The 12734-nt window shown below is 43.2% G+C and overlaps 1 long non-coding RNA gene across 1 annotated transcript; it reads right to left on the reverse strand.

The window, feature by feature from the left end:
* Positions 1-432: 432 nt before the first annotated feature.
* On the reverse strand, positions 433-8514 carry LOC139706852 (uncharacterized). Its single transcript, XR_011708501.1, has 2 exons — positions 4384-8514; positions 433-4249 (listed from the first exon to the last, which is right to left on the reverse strand). It is a non-coding gene; the product is annotated as an uncharacterized lncRNA (long non-coding RNA).
* Positions 8515-12734: the final 4220 nt, after the last annotated feature.

A 12734-nucleotide genomic window follows, 5' to 3' on the forward strand; every position in this document is an offset into this window, starting at 1 on the left:
CTGAACCACTGCTACTTCAAAATGTTAATTTATTCCCTTCCCACTACCCTCAACCTTTCATCCCCAAGTCCCTTTCCCTATTTAAATATTACACTGTAATCCCTACAGTTGTTTATTTAACCACAAATTAAAACAGCAGTCAAGGCTACCATCACCCATCTTTTCGCACTCAAGACATCTGGGGGGGGGGGGGGATGCTGGGGATTTAACTCCCAACCCTACTGTATTTGAGACAAGGTCTCAGTTGCTTAGTGCACCCTCACTTTTGCTAAGACTGGCTTTGAACTCACCATCCTTCCCTTCTGCTTCCACTGAGTTGCTGCGACTACAGCATGTGTCACTGGACTGGCTGAACTTTCAGTGTACTTTATACAGATAAGTTATGGCACATTTGAACATAAAAGGCTTATAAACAAAGGAAACACACTGGTATAGCGCTTTTCAGTTTTTTTATTTCACAAAATGGGGCTTATCCAAGCACTAGATGCAGGATTACCTGAAAAAGACAACAGTTATCAGATACTCACATGAAAACAATCTACAACCCAGTCAGACTTCAGACAAACAACAAAGCTATGTATAGGGTTGGGGTTGTGGCTCAGTGGTACAGTGCTTGCCTAGCATGCATGAGGCATACAGGTATTATGTCCATCTACAACTAAAAAATATGTGTTAACAAAAAAAAAAAAAAGCTATGTATAGTTCTGAGGCATTCCCACCTTCTGAGACAGCACCTCCTAAAGACAGATATTAAGAATTAAGCAAAGACGCTGCAGGGATTTGAACCCCGTCCTGGAAGCCAGGAGTGCCAACCACCAGCATCTTTTGCTTTTTTTTTTTAAGCTAGGGAAAGGCCAAAAAGCAAAACCTGAGAAAACAAAAATTTGTTTTCTCAGGAAAAGAAAAACCTTTTACAACCCTACTGAAGAGCACTGGAGAATCTGCTTCCGCTAAGATGCTAGCTTGGCCAAGTCTGTTATATTCACCTGAAAAAGTCTTAGCAGAGAATTTTTGCAATCCCACCCAGCAGTCCTCTCCACTGCTAAAGCCTATCTTCTTAAGCTGACAAGTCATGTTCCCACCCAATATTACATTCTTGACATTTCTCTATGTACTGGTTTAAGTTGGTTTTAGTCACTGGATAAGTGTATATACATAAAAACCAGCTATTTCTGTGGTTTTAATATTCTGTTAAAAATTTATAGATTAGCGGCCTCTTCTAAAGTAGTGCAACCCACCAGACCTCAGCACCATGGTTACCTTGAAACCGATTATGCAGCATGCCCACAAGGATCCAAGCTACTGGCTGCATCGAGGTGAGAGGTGAAGGGTCTGTGCTAGGCCAAAGGCAGGGGGTGGCGATGTGGCAGAGAAGTCACTTGTGGGGAGACCTTGCTTTAAACAGGTTCTGGAAAAGCTAGGGAAAACTGGTTGCCCGCTTTCCCCCTTTCCCTCCCCTCAAACACCACTGAGATCTGGGCTTTTTCATAAGCTGCTATAAAAACAGCTATTCAAATATTAAGGTAAGCCCAGGAGCATTCTTCTGGATGCTGCACGCCAGAAGGTGTTGAGGCAAGTCCTCATTGCTAATAAAAATTAGGTTGAGGCCGAAACCACTCTTGACCTTAGTATAATAGCGCTTTGTTGTCTCTTGCCACAGGAAGGCTCCAGTTGTCCTACTTTAAGCCTTCGATGCCTTAGTGAGGGGTACCTGAAAAATCTTAAAAAAAGGCTTAGCGCCCACCTCACCCCTCCACCCCCAAGGCCAACACACAACTTGATCACATGCTACTGACTCCAGCATAAAGCTGAAGTCTGTTCAACACTGAGTCATTTACCCATAACTAATCTTTGTATGTAAAAATAGAAAAAGCTTATTCACCTGTTGTCCTCAATTTGTCCACTGGTGAAAATCAACTGGAAGTTCCTTTTATAGTCTGAAGAATACCATCTGAAAGACTAGTAGTTCCCAATCCCCACATTTAAAATGAAATATTTGATTTGTTTACTTAAAGTAAATAGGCTATTTTTTCCTTACTGAGTCTGGCTTCTCTGGCCCTTCGCATACGTATGTCTGCTGTTCTCAATGTTCCTGTATGTAAGAATTAAGACCAAGGGGAGGGGGAGAGAAACCCACACAAAGACAATGCACTGACGACTACTGAACTGTTCAAAACATTTCCACTTGCCAGTAAAATTTCTTGAAGAGTTGCTTGTTTGAATTTATTCTTGTCACTGATTTTAAGGTGGAATCTGAAAAAGACTAAAGGCTTCAGTGTCCCCCCACCCCCCTACCAGAAAGAACAAAAAGCATTTTACCTAAAGCAGCACAGCAAAAGGTACTTGGCTTCAATCACAAACATGGATTACTTAAAGCTGCAGAAATTTCCTCAACACTCAGCCTTTTTTATCACTCATGGATTTTCCTTCAACAATCACTACTCCAAGCATTGGGGAAACACAACTTTTTAATCATACTCCAGTCGTTTCACAATGCATTCTAATAGCAGCAGATCAGAACAGTACTGCATTATTACTTGCCAAAAGAATAGACAGACCTGAGGTCAAGACAACTGCATTTTCTCTGTAGTCTGTAAAAAAAGAAGCTAAAACAAGTAAGCCCCATCCCCTCCTCCCTTCCCTCCAAATTCCAGGAAAATTTGAGTATACTGATACACTCACTGCAAGGTCTCACACTCACTAGCAGAAGGCAGAGCCAAGCACTCATATGCAAGTCAAAATCCTGAACAGCTTCATGAAGGATGAAATGAAGCCTCTGCAAAGGAAAATTCTTAAAAAACCCACATGCCCCCAATGCCTAGCTGAATTGTGTAAAACATTTGCCAACAATTGATGAGATGATTATAAGCATTTAAAGTTAACATGCAAACTATGGAAATGTGGAAAAATCATCTTATTCTAGTTTAATCACTGTCAACTTATAGGCCCCTGGCTATCTGGAAACAAAATGTGTAGTTACCTTTTATTCTGATCTGTATCTCCCACCTGTCTAAAAGGTATTTATTCCTTATTTAAGGGTCTCTATTGTCATGTGCCTGGAATTATTAATTAAATGCTCATCATTTTATGAAGAATAAAATTGGTCTTTCCTGCCTTAAAGTTAAAATTCGGTCTTCCGCTCAATTCTGATCTTGTCCATTAAAGTGTTCGAAGACAAAGTTTCTGAAAGATTAGAGAAGAATACCCCCCAAGATTGCCCCAACACTAACTACAGACAAACAATATTTTATTTAAATAAGGAGACAGCTTTCTAAAAGCATACATTCTCTAATAAAATATTTTATTAATTTATACGACTTAATGGTTTTAGGCACGATATACATTGTAAGGTAACATGAAAATTTTATCAAAATTAACATAGCTGACTCTTAACAGTATATTATGCTATCCCTTTTAGGGTTTTATAGATTCAATGTTAAAAATATTTCCTTTGTTTTATTAAGCATTATGACTAAGGCACTGGTCACTTAAGAGGCTTTTAAGGAATTATGGTGCAAATGCCTCTGAGTGAGGTATACCATCCCATCATGGAAGCCCACAGGCACAAGGCACAATTTAAAAAGGCTAGATGGGGAAATGTCTCACAATCCTGTTATCCCCCCTAAGGAAGGGGTCAGGAAAGAGTGCCAGGTTCAACACCTTCTTATAAATAAGCACTTATCCCTAACCATGCAATACTGCAGATGCAAGTTAAACTTATCTGTGAACAGCTGCCTGCTGTTTTCTGCTCCCAGATGAAATGAAGCAACTCTTCTGATAACGGAAGAGAAACCTGTCTGAGGCAAACGAAAGATTGGCACACAGCACAGCCTCCTTTCATATCCACTTGATCCCAACTCAATTATTTCAGCTTCTTTTACTTCAGGAACAATGTAGTATAATCATTTTCATTTCTTTCCATTTTATTCTGCTTTTGTAAAAGCAGTGTTTTGAGATGGACATTTGATCTTCATGTTTCTCATCAATTCTTTTGAGAATATAGCTCAATAAGCCATAATTTTTAAATGGTAGATTCCATAAAACTTTAAATTGGTAGCTTTCTCTTTTTTATATGCAGACAATATTTTCATCAGTAGTAAGATCTCAGGGTTATGCTTATTCCCCAATGGAGGTATGACATAATCTTTTCTGCCTTTACTTATCATTCACCAAGGAGCTGTTCCCTCTGCATCTAGGCCATCATACTGCCAGGCTTGTTATGACTCAGTGGATGTTATCTGAAAAAAGTCTACAGAAAAAAAAAGGTTTCCCCTCCCTCATCAAATGCCCACCCTCTAAGAGACATTTAAGTATCACAATTCTTAATAAGTTATGATTTACAAATAGTTACAAGTTTAAGATACAATTCGCAAAATTTCATACCTTTACATCTTGTTTTGCCAAAGGAAAAATTTTTCCTACACTAGAAAAACTTGCTCACACAACTGAAAACAGGATCTTACTTGATAATATAAAAGCTACCATCAGAAGAAATCCCTTCAGGATCATTAAGCCACTTCCTTTGCTCTGAAGTTCCTATAGTAGTATTAAGTTACATTAAATCACCTGAAAAAAATTCCAAAAGAGAACCACACACTACCATCTATATCCAAAATTAAGCTTTAAAAATTCCCCAAGACTGTTGCTATTCAATGTCATTCCAATAAGCTAGACCAACCCCCAATCCAACACTTCCCCAAGACCTACACAGGGGAACAGATACCATACCATGATTTACTATCCTTGCCGAAATTAATAATGCACTGGTACACCCAGTGAAATCTTCCCAGGATGCCCAATTCCAAAATTGGTGGAAAAAAACTAAATGATTGGGAGTTACTTGCCAACTTGGAAGTAGAGTTCTTTAGTTTTCCATCCTAAGTATTTAAAGTTCTCTGGCATGAATTATCTGAAATCATAAACTAAACAATTACCTAACCCCCCCCCACCCCAACCACAATAGACCACTGCCAACTAATTGCCAAAAATTTCCCCTCCCCTTTAATGAGTATTTTAAATTACTTTGGAAACTTAACTTCAACATTTGGCCTAGTCAAGCGCTTCTGAAGTTCTCCTGAGTTGACTGATTATGAACCAAAGCTGCACTGTGCTGTACTTTTCAGCTTCAATTGGGAAAACTCTTCCAAGGATAAAAGCTGCTCCAATCCCTGAAGGTGTTCGTGCCAACAGCATAGCAGTACATGCCTTCTCTAACCAGTTTGCCAATAGTACTATAGCATCTGTGGAAAATCTTAGAAAGAAAACATTTGCTCCCCCACCCCCTCTCTTCCCTGTTAAAGACCATCCCCAAATACTTTCAGTAATAACAAGTTTAAGGGGTTAAAACACTTTAGAAGTCTGATTAAGGGGGGAAAGAAAGAGTTAACTACCAGCCATTTCTCCAAAGGACAGCTCCTCCAAAGTGAGAGCTACTCGTGGATCTAGTTTCTAGAAATTGTAAACCTGTGGTGTTCTGATTATCCTGATACTGGATTTTCTTTTTCTGTTACCTGGAGTCATTTGCCTTTAGGAGTCTAGAAAGACCTAAGGGGAAAAAAACTCAAAAACATTTCGCCATCCCCACCACAAAAAAGAAAAACTTCCCCCCCAATTAACACCCAGACTCATTTACAAAACTAATTCAGGGTGAGGAAAAAGAAAATAAGTCATCTATTCACCAAATACTTCATTGCCAACTAAAAACAAGCTGCTTGAAGTTGTACGTTCTGTAAAATTCACTTTTCCTTCACACTGGTGGAAAAAAAAAAACTTGCCATCTACCATTTCTGGAGGCCTTGGCAGTCTGCCCTCAAAAGCTTCAGACAAAGATGAGAACATAAGCCTGAAAAAGAAAAACCTACAACACCCGGAAATCGGCCTATATGCATACACACACCCCCACGAAAATCCCTCTCCAGAGGTACAACTCCCCCATTATCATTAGGAAACAAGTAAATAAAGTTACCACGCTCAAGTTACAATATAAACCACATCGCCGACCGCCCGGACTTTTACCACACCACTCGCTCTCCCCGGAGCCTCGCAAACTGCCATGCTGGTCTAGGGTCGGCTAGCTATTCTCCGCAATGCATGCTCGCCTCCTCCGCGGTAGTTGACAAGCCAAAGACGCCAGCTAGCTTCAGCACCAAATCGCACTGGCTGCTCCTTCCTCGAATGCCTTCCTAGCTTCACCACAAATCGTTAGGGCTCCTTCCTTCTTCCTAGCTTCCTTCACCAAACCGCACCGGTTCCTGGACTCTTTCCTATCTTCACCACGAACTGCTGCTTGCTCCTCAGTCCTAGCTTCAAACACTGGCTCCTGGAATCCTGTCTTCCTAGGTTCACTGCATCCACTTCTGTGTAGCACCTGGGTCAGCTGCCAATTAACGCTAGTCCTCATAATTTTACAAATCATCTTAGCTCAAAGTCCAATGCAAACACATTATTCTTGATCTTGAAATACTTGAGTAATCAAAGTCCTTTACATTTTTCAAAGCAAACTAAACTACTGGATCTAAAGCCTTTTAAATTCAAGTCTTCCAAAAGCATTCTGCCTTAGTTTTTATAATTACTTTAGTCCTTTTAATTTTTTGATGTGGTTTTAAACCAATTTCCTTCTAGTTTAACGTTTTCTAAATTGGCTCGTCTACAAATTTGAACACTCTCATCTGAGACTTCTAATTTCTGCACCACCAGAAATTAAAGTTGATGGGCTTTTTGAAAAAATTACTAATAATTTCCTTGTTCTTCTATTTTATCCAATATTCGACTTCAAACTTCTCTTCTACCTTTTTCTATCTTGAATGTCTGTATCCAACAGATGTCTTAGCTTCTTGCATTTTCTATCTGAAATACCTTTACTTGACATTTTCAACCATTTTCTATCTTGTTTCTATCTTCTAGTTTTCTTCTAAGGTTTGTACATTCACCCTTAGTTGCTTTTTTCCTCCTAGTTTTCTTTTGCTTCCTATTTTGTGGGTTTAAAATTGTCTTCCTACATCTTCTCTATCTCTTCTTCACCTTCCTGTACTTCTGTCTTCAAAGTTTTCCACTTCAAATTTCTAATCTTCTTTCTCCAAATTACTTTTAACCTATTATCTTCCCATTTTCATGGGTTTTTTTTTTTAAGTAATGCTTTTAAGATTAACTAGGCTTCGAATGACGCAAATCTTTCCTCCGCCATGAAGGCATCTTAACCACCTTCAATTTAACCTTTTAAAGCCTTCCAATTATCACCTATACTATACTTTTAAATGACTTTTCACCACCTACAGCTTCACTCTTTTAAACGAGGCTTAGATTCTGTTTAAATCGCTTTAATGTTAGTTTACACGGCTGCACTTCAACTAAAGGCTTTTATTAAGGACTCTGCAATCCTCTAGACAACTTCTTTCAAATCCTTTTTTTACTCTATTAAGAAGCTTCGCCTCAATCTGCCATGTACAAACACTTTTCTTCTTTCTTCCTTTCTCAAGCTTTTAAAGCCTAGTTTCCTCAAAATCTTTTTAAATGGCATTAAAATTACTTCAAGAACTTAACGCTAAGCATTATTTTAGAAAGCTATTCCCTATTTATGTCTGATAAAATTATCCTAGTTACTATCTTTTCCTTTTAGATAGAAAAACTTATCTGTCGCTTCCTCAAGCTGTGCTGCCACCTCCTGTGCTCTCTCTGCGCTCGCTGCCTGAATGCCTGCCGCAGAGCCGGGAGAGGCGTATTTATAGGCCACTGACAACTCACACAGCCGGAACCAAGTAGCCCTCCGCCACCTTTGTGAGGGAAGGAAAAATAGTTCCTCTGCAGGACTAAAAATAGACTCTGACTTCTAAACTTTCTGGATTTTTCTTTACAATGTATGGAACTTGAATGAAAACTAATACCCAGAAATACTTAAGAACCACTTGCAAGTAGATTTAAGCTTACAATTTAGGCTAATTAAAGAAATGACTATTACATTTAAGTCCTTTATCCAGAAGTTCACAGAAACTATTCCTTGGGACGTCTAAAATTAGCTCTCAAAACCACCTTTCCTGTTTTCTCGGTACCGTAGGTAGTTTACAGTCCTTTGGAGGAAGGTCGGATTGGGTTTGAAATGGCTTAATCTCCATTTTGTAACTGGGCGTTAGCAAGCAAACGGCAGGAACAAAATGGTTTCTCCCAGAGCCAAACCCTGCGCCTCGGCGCTCAGCGGACAGCACACGGTTTGACTCATTCGAGAAGCCCCCCGGCTTATTTGGGAGTCACGGCATGAAAACACCCACTTGTAGGGACTGTCCCGGGCGGAGGCCTGGGAGGGCTCTGACCCCGTCAACGCCGCCGGACCCCTGCACCTTCCTCCCTAAGCCCGCTTCCCGGCCCCCTTCAGTCGTCCTAAGCCTCCAGCCTCACAATTACCCACAGCCACATCGCCACCTTTTCAAAGTCCCCCCGCAGGAGGAGCCGGCCTTGCCTCGAGGGAAAGCAGTTCCGGGACCCCCATTGCTTACAAACCCCTGCTCCTGCGCTGGCGCAGGGGGTGGCTCCACGGATTCTGTATCATCCCCTACTTCACTCTGATCGTGCCTTATGCGGGGGAGGGGCGGACAGCAAAAAGAAAGGATTTTTGTAAACCCCAAAGCTTTTTATTGCGGTTTGAGAACTTTTATTTAAACAGAACTCTCCCTGGAGCTGCTTCAGGGGCTCTTGGAGAGATCTCGGCACCCGCGCAGCTCCCCAACACGAGTTTGCACCCAATTGCGGCGGCGGGGCCCTCCGTTTCCTGAGTCCTCGGCCTCAGAGGAGGCGGGGGAGGGGAGCGCCCGGAAGCCCAGAGCCAGCTGCGGCCCCTTCCGCAGGGGACAAAGGCCGGGGGAGGGGCTGCAGGCGCGCCGCGCAAGGATACGAGGTCCATGAGCCGCCCTCCCTTTGTGAGGCGCCGGCTCGCGGGCGGGCGCTGCCTGTTCTAACCGGCTCCAGCCGGTCCTGGCCGTGAGCTGCGGCGGTTGACGCAGCGCCTCAGTGCGCAGGCGTGCCCCACCCCCAGCACTGCAGTCGTACCCGGGTGGGGGCAGGGCGCAGCTAGAAGGAGCCTAGTCTTTCCGGTCGCCATGTTTTGGGGGTCCCGCACGTGGGCTCTGGTCTTGCCCCGGAGGAGCCTCTCGCTGCCCCTCCGTGTCATTTTGCCCTCCTCCTTTCTTGCCCCGTCATTAAAAATGAACACACCATCCCTGCTAATTATCCAATGCTGTATCTTTATGGAAACACGCTTTGGAGGTCACCAGGTGTAATTGAAGCCAGAATTAGGCAGGCAGGCAGTATAGACAGGTAAACTGAGTCTGGTCGGATCAAGGAGGCTAATTTTGAGTGAGTGGGGGGAAGTCGGAGAACGTCCCCTGAGGGATTAAAATGTTAACTCCTGGGAGCCCTTCCTCCACCCTGATCCAGACCCTGCCCCTGCCTGTTGCTGAGGTCACCTGTCCCAAGAGGGCCCCTCCCTACAGGGAGTCCTGAAGCTGTGGTTTACTGTGTCCAGGGCTGTCCACCCTGCCCTTCCCCCTACCTTTAGGCCACCCCACCAGCACTTCCTAGGCCTCGTCACACCCGCAGGAAGGAGGAGAGCAGGAGGACAAAGGACCCTGGGACAGATAAAGAGGGCAGCCTCCCTTCTTGGCACACCAGGGTACCAGCTATGGCCCCTTCTCCCTCCAGGCAGGAGTCTGTGTTAGGAGTCCAGTGCTTTTTAAATAAACCCTGCTTCATATCCTTGCCTCCGTGAGATGCTCTAAGGTTCAGACTTCACATTGTGAGGAAGCAGAACTCACTCATCACCAATAACTGGCAATATCATAATTAGTCCGGGTTCTGACCAGAAGGGGGTCTCAGGGTGACCTAGCTGCTGCCAGGCCTTTTAGAAGAGAAACAAGCCGGTGGCTCAAGATGGAGCACTCAATCGGGGCATAGGACTGGAGCTTGGCATCAAGGACACAGTGATGACGCCACCTTCTCGCCCCTTGCTTACCAACAGGATCTTACCTGGAACCTGCAAAGTGCCTCCCTTGAGTGCTGGGATGGACCCCAGGGCCTCCCTCCACCCCTGAGTCACCCCAGCCTCAAACTGCCCTGTTTTAGGCATCAGCTTCCAAGAGAGGAAGCCTTGTGACCCTGCACAGGTTGGGATGGCAACTGAATAATGACAAAGAAAGTGGGAGAATTGATACTTTGTTTTATTTTTAAATGTTTTTATTAGCAAAAGCCCTTTGGCTCCTGTAAATGACAGTAGTGGTTGTGAAGGGATGGGGTGCTGGCCAGGGGGGCTCCTGTGTTAGCCCCCCGTCTTTCATCTCCCAACTCCCTTAAAGCAGGGCCAGTTTCAGCAGGTGTTGTCCACTGACTCTGTCAAAGCTGTTCCTGATTTATCTTTTTTGCTTCTTTTTCTAAAGGCTTAAGAGTGGAATGTTACTGAGATGCAGCTGGTTTCCCTTTGGACACCGTCTTGATGCTTGCTCTGGAACTGGAAAATTTTAAATAGAATTTTATCTCTGGAAGGAAGAAAACTGAGTCAGGTCACCAGAATTTACAGATAGGGATTTGGAAGCCTGGGGAGTTGATGATTTGCTTAAAATTAGACACAATTAGCTAGCAGAAGCTGTTCTTGAATCCCTCATTTATGACCTTCTGCTGCTTTTATTCCTCCCCCAAACCTCCTGTCTCCCTCCCCAATATTGCGGTTTTTCCATGGCTGGGGGAGGGCCTAGGCCTGCTCTGGACCCATGAAATGAATGTTAAGGCCCCAAGGAACTTTAAATAATTGTCAGTATTCTTAAATTTACCATTTCTATTTCCCTTACAGATTACAGAATTTTTCTTATACTGGTAAGAGTGGCAACATATTGGTTAGCTGATTCCCGAGTTGTGGAAAGAACTAGAGGATTAAATGGAGCTTGGTGCTTGGAAAGCTCTTGTACCTAAAGAAATGGCTTGGCAAAGGCCAGGGAGAAGATTCCAACTTAATCCCCAATCATCAATAAGTGAAAAATAACATTTTTAGAGAACATTATGGACAGTAGCCCCGTTTTTACTGCTTGGACCCAAACATTTACTCCCTTCATCTTCCTAGTTTTTTTGTTTTGTTTTCTTCACAAAACAGACTCTGGCTATCTCCGGAATATCCTGACTTCTCCTCTTTGTCTAGCAAGGTTCTTCTTTTCTGGAAGATTTCTTTAAACAGGACAGCCTAGCCTGGGGACAAAGTCTGTTGGTAGAGCCCTTGCCTAGTAGGCGGGAGGCCCTGGGTTCGATTCCCAGCACTGCAATAATAACAGCAACAAGAAGAAAGCCTGCAATGGCCAAGTGCTTTGGTGAGGAGATTAATAACCATCTGATTATGTTGTGTACCCTCTGCTCATCTCTTGGAACTAAGGATCCTTCAACGAAGCACTGAGATTTTTTAAGGCACCTTTTCTCTCTGGGCATCCATGTTCCTTTTGACTTCATAAAGTCCTATAGCTGCTTTTCCACTGGCACTTTAATATCTTATTATTTATCTTCCACTTTAGTCTCAAACCTAGTCTTCATTTAGGCCTAAGGACACCAATGTAAGAGGATCAGTCCATTTTAGCCAGTCACCTCATGCTCCTCTCCAACAGCCCAGGCTAAAAATAGGAGGCCTTGGATTCTTATTCTGGCAGTCACTCCACTGATAAACAGCCATGTGACCTTGGGCACAAACCCAATAACTTCTGAGTGGCAACTTCCTCCTGTGTGAAAAGATAGGATGAAATCAAAGAAGCAATGATGCTTATTCTATAAACAAAAGGGCAGGAATAGATGTGGAAGAATTTAGGCCTCCTGGCCGTGGCTTCAAGGAGCTATGGTGCTGAAAAGCAGTAAAACAGCAAAAATTTAGAGTCAGGCCTCTAGGTATGCTACCTCAGCCTCTGGACTCACACCAGTCCAGAAACCTCCAGAGAATTCCAGAATCCACCCACCCCTTCCCTGGTGAGCAATATAGCAGGAATCCACTAATGCTTTTGTGTAACACCTGCTCTGCCATTGCAGTTTTTTTTTTTAAATACTTATTTTATTTATTTTTATGTGGTGCTGAGGATCAAACCCTGTGCCTCACCCATGTGAGGCAAGCGCTCTACCACTGAGCAACAACCCCAGCTCATCACAGTTTATCTATTTATTTATTTATGGTGCTGGGGTTTGAATTCAGGGCCTAGTACATGCAAGGCAAGCATTTACCAACTGAGCTATAACCCCAGCCCCATCATGGTTTATTTTTATTTTTTTAAATATTTATTTATTTATTTTAGTTCTCGGCGGACACAACATCTTTGTTTGTATGTGGTGCTGAGGATCGAACCCGGGCCGCACGCATGCCAGGCGAGCGCGCTACTGCTTGAGCCACATCCGCAGCCCCATCATGGTTTATTTTAAAACTGATTTTTTTGTGCCTCCTCTTCTCCCTCTCCCCATCCTTAACCATGGAGGATGCAAAATGAACCTTCTTCTGTCCTAGGCTGTTATCTGTCCTTCAGCACATGAACCACAGGAATGAAGGAATCCAAACTTCAGGGCCAGCACCTATCCCAACTAAGAAATGGTTCTTTCCTCAAGCTACAGATGTTGTAGGGACAAACGAGGCAAGGCAAGGAAGATAGCAGGAAACAGTTTTATTTGGCTGCAGCCAGGTTCAGAGGGCACAGCTTTTGCTGTAATGAATCAATCCCCTGAACCCCGAGTTCAGGGAG

Source organism: Marmota flaviventris, chromosome 9, assembly GCF_047511675.1.
Source record: "Marmota flaviventris isolate mMarFla1 chromosome 9, mMarFla1.hap1, whole genome shotgun sequence".
NCBI lineage: Eukaryota > Metazoa > Chordata > Mammalia > Rodentia > Sciuridae > Marmota > Marmota flaviventris.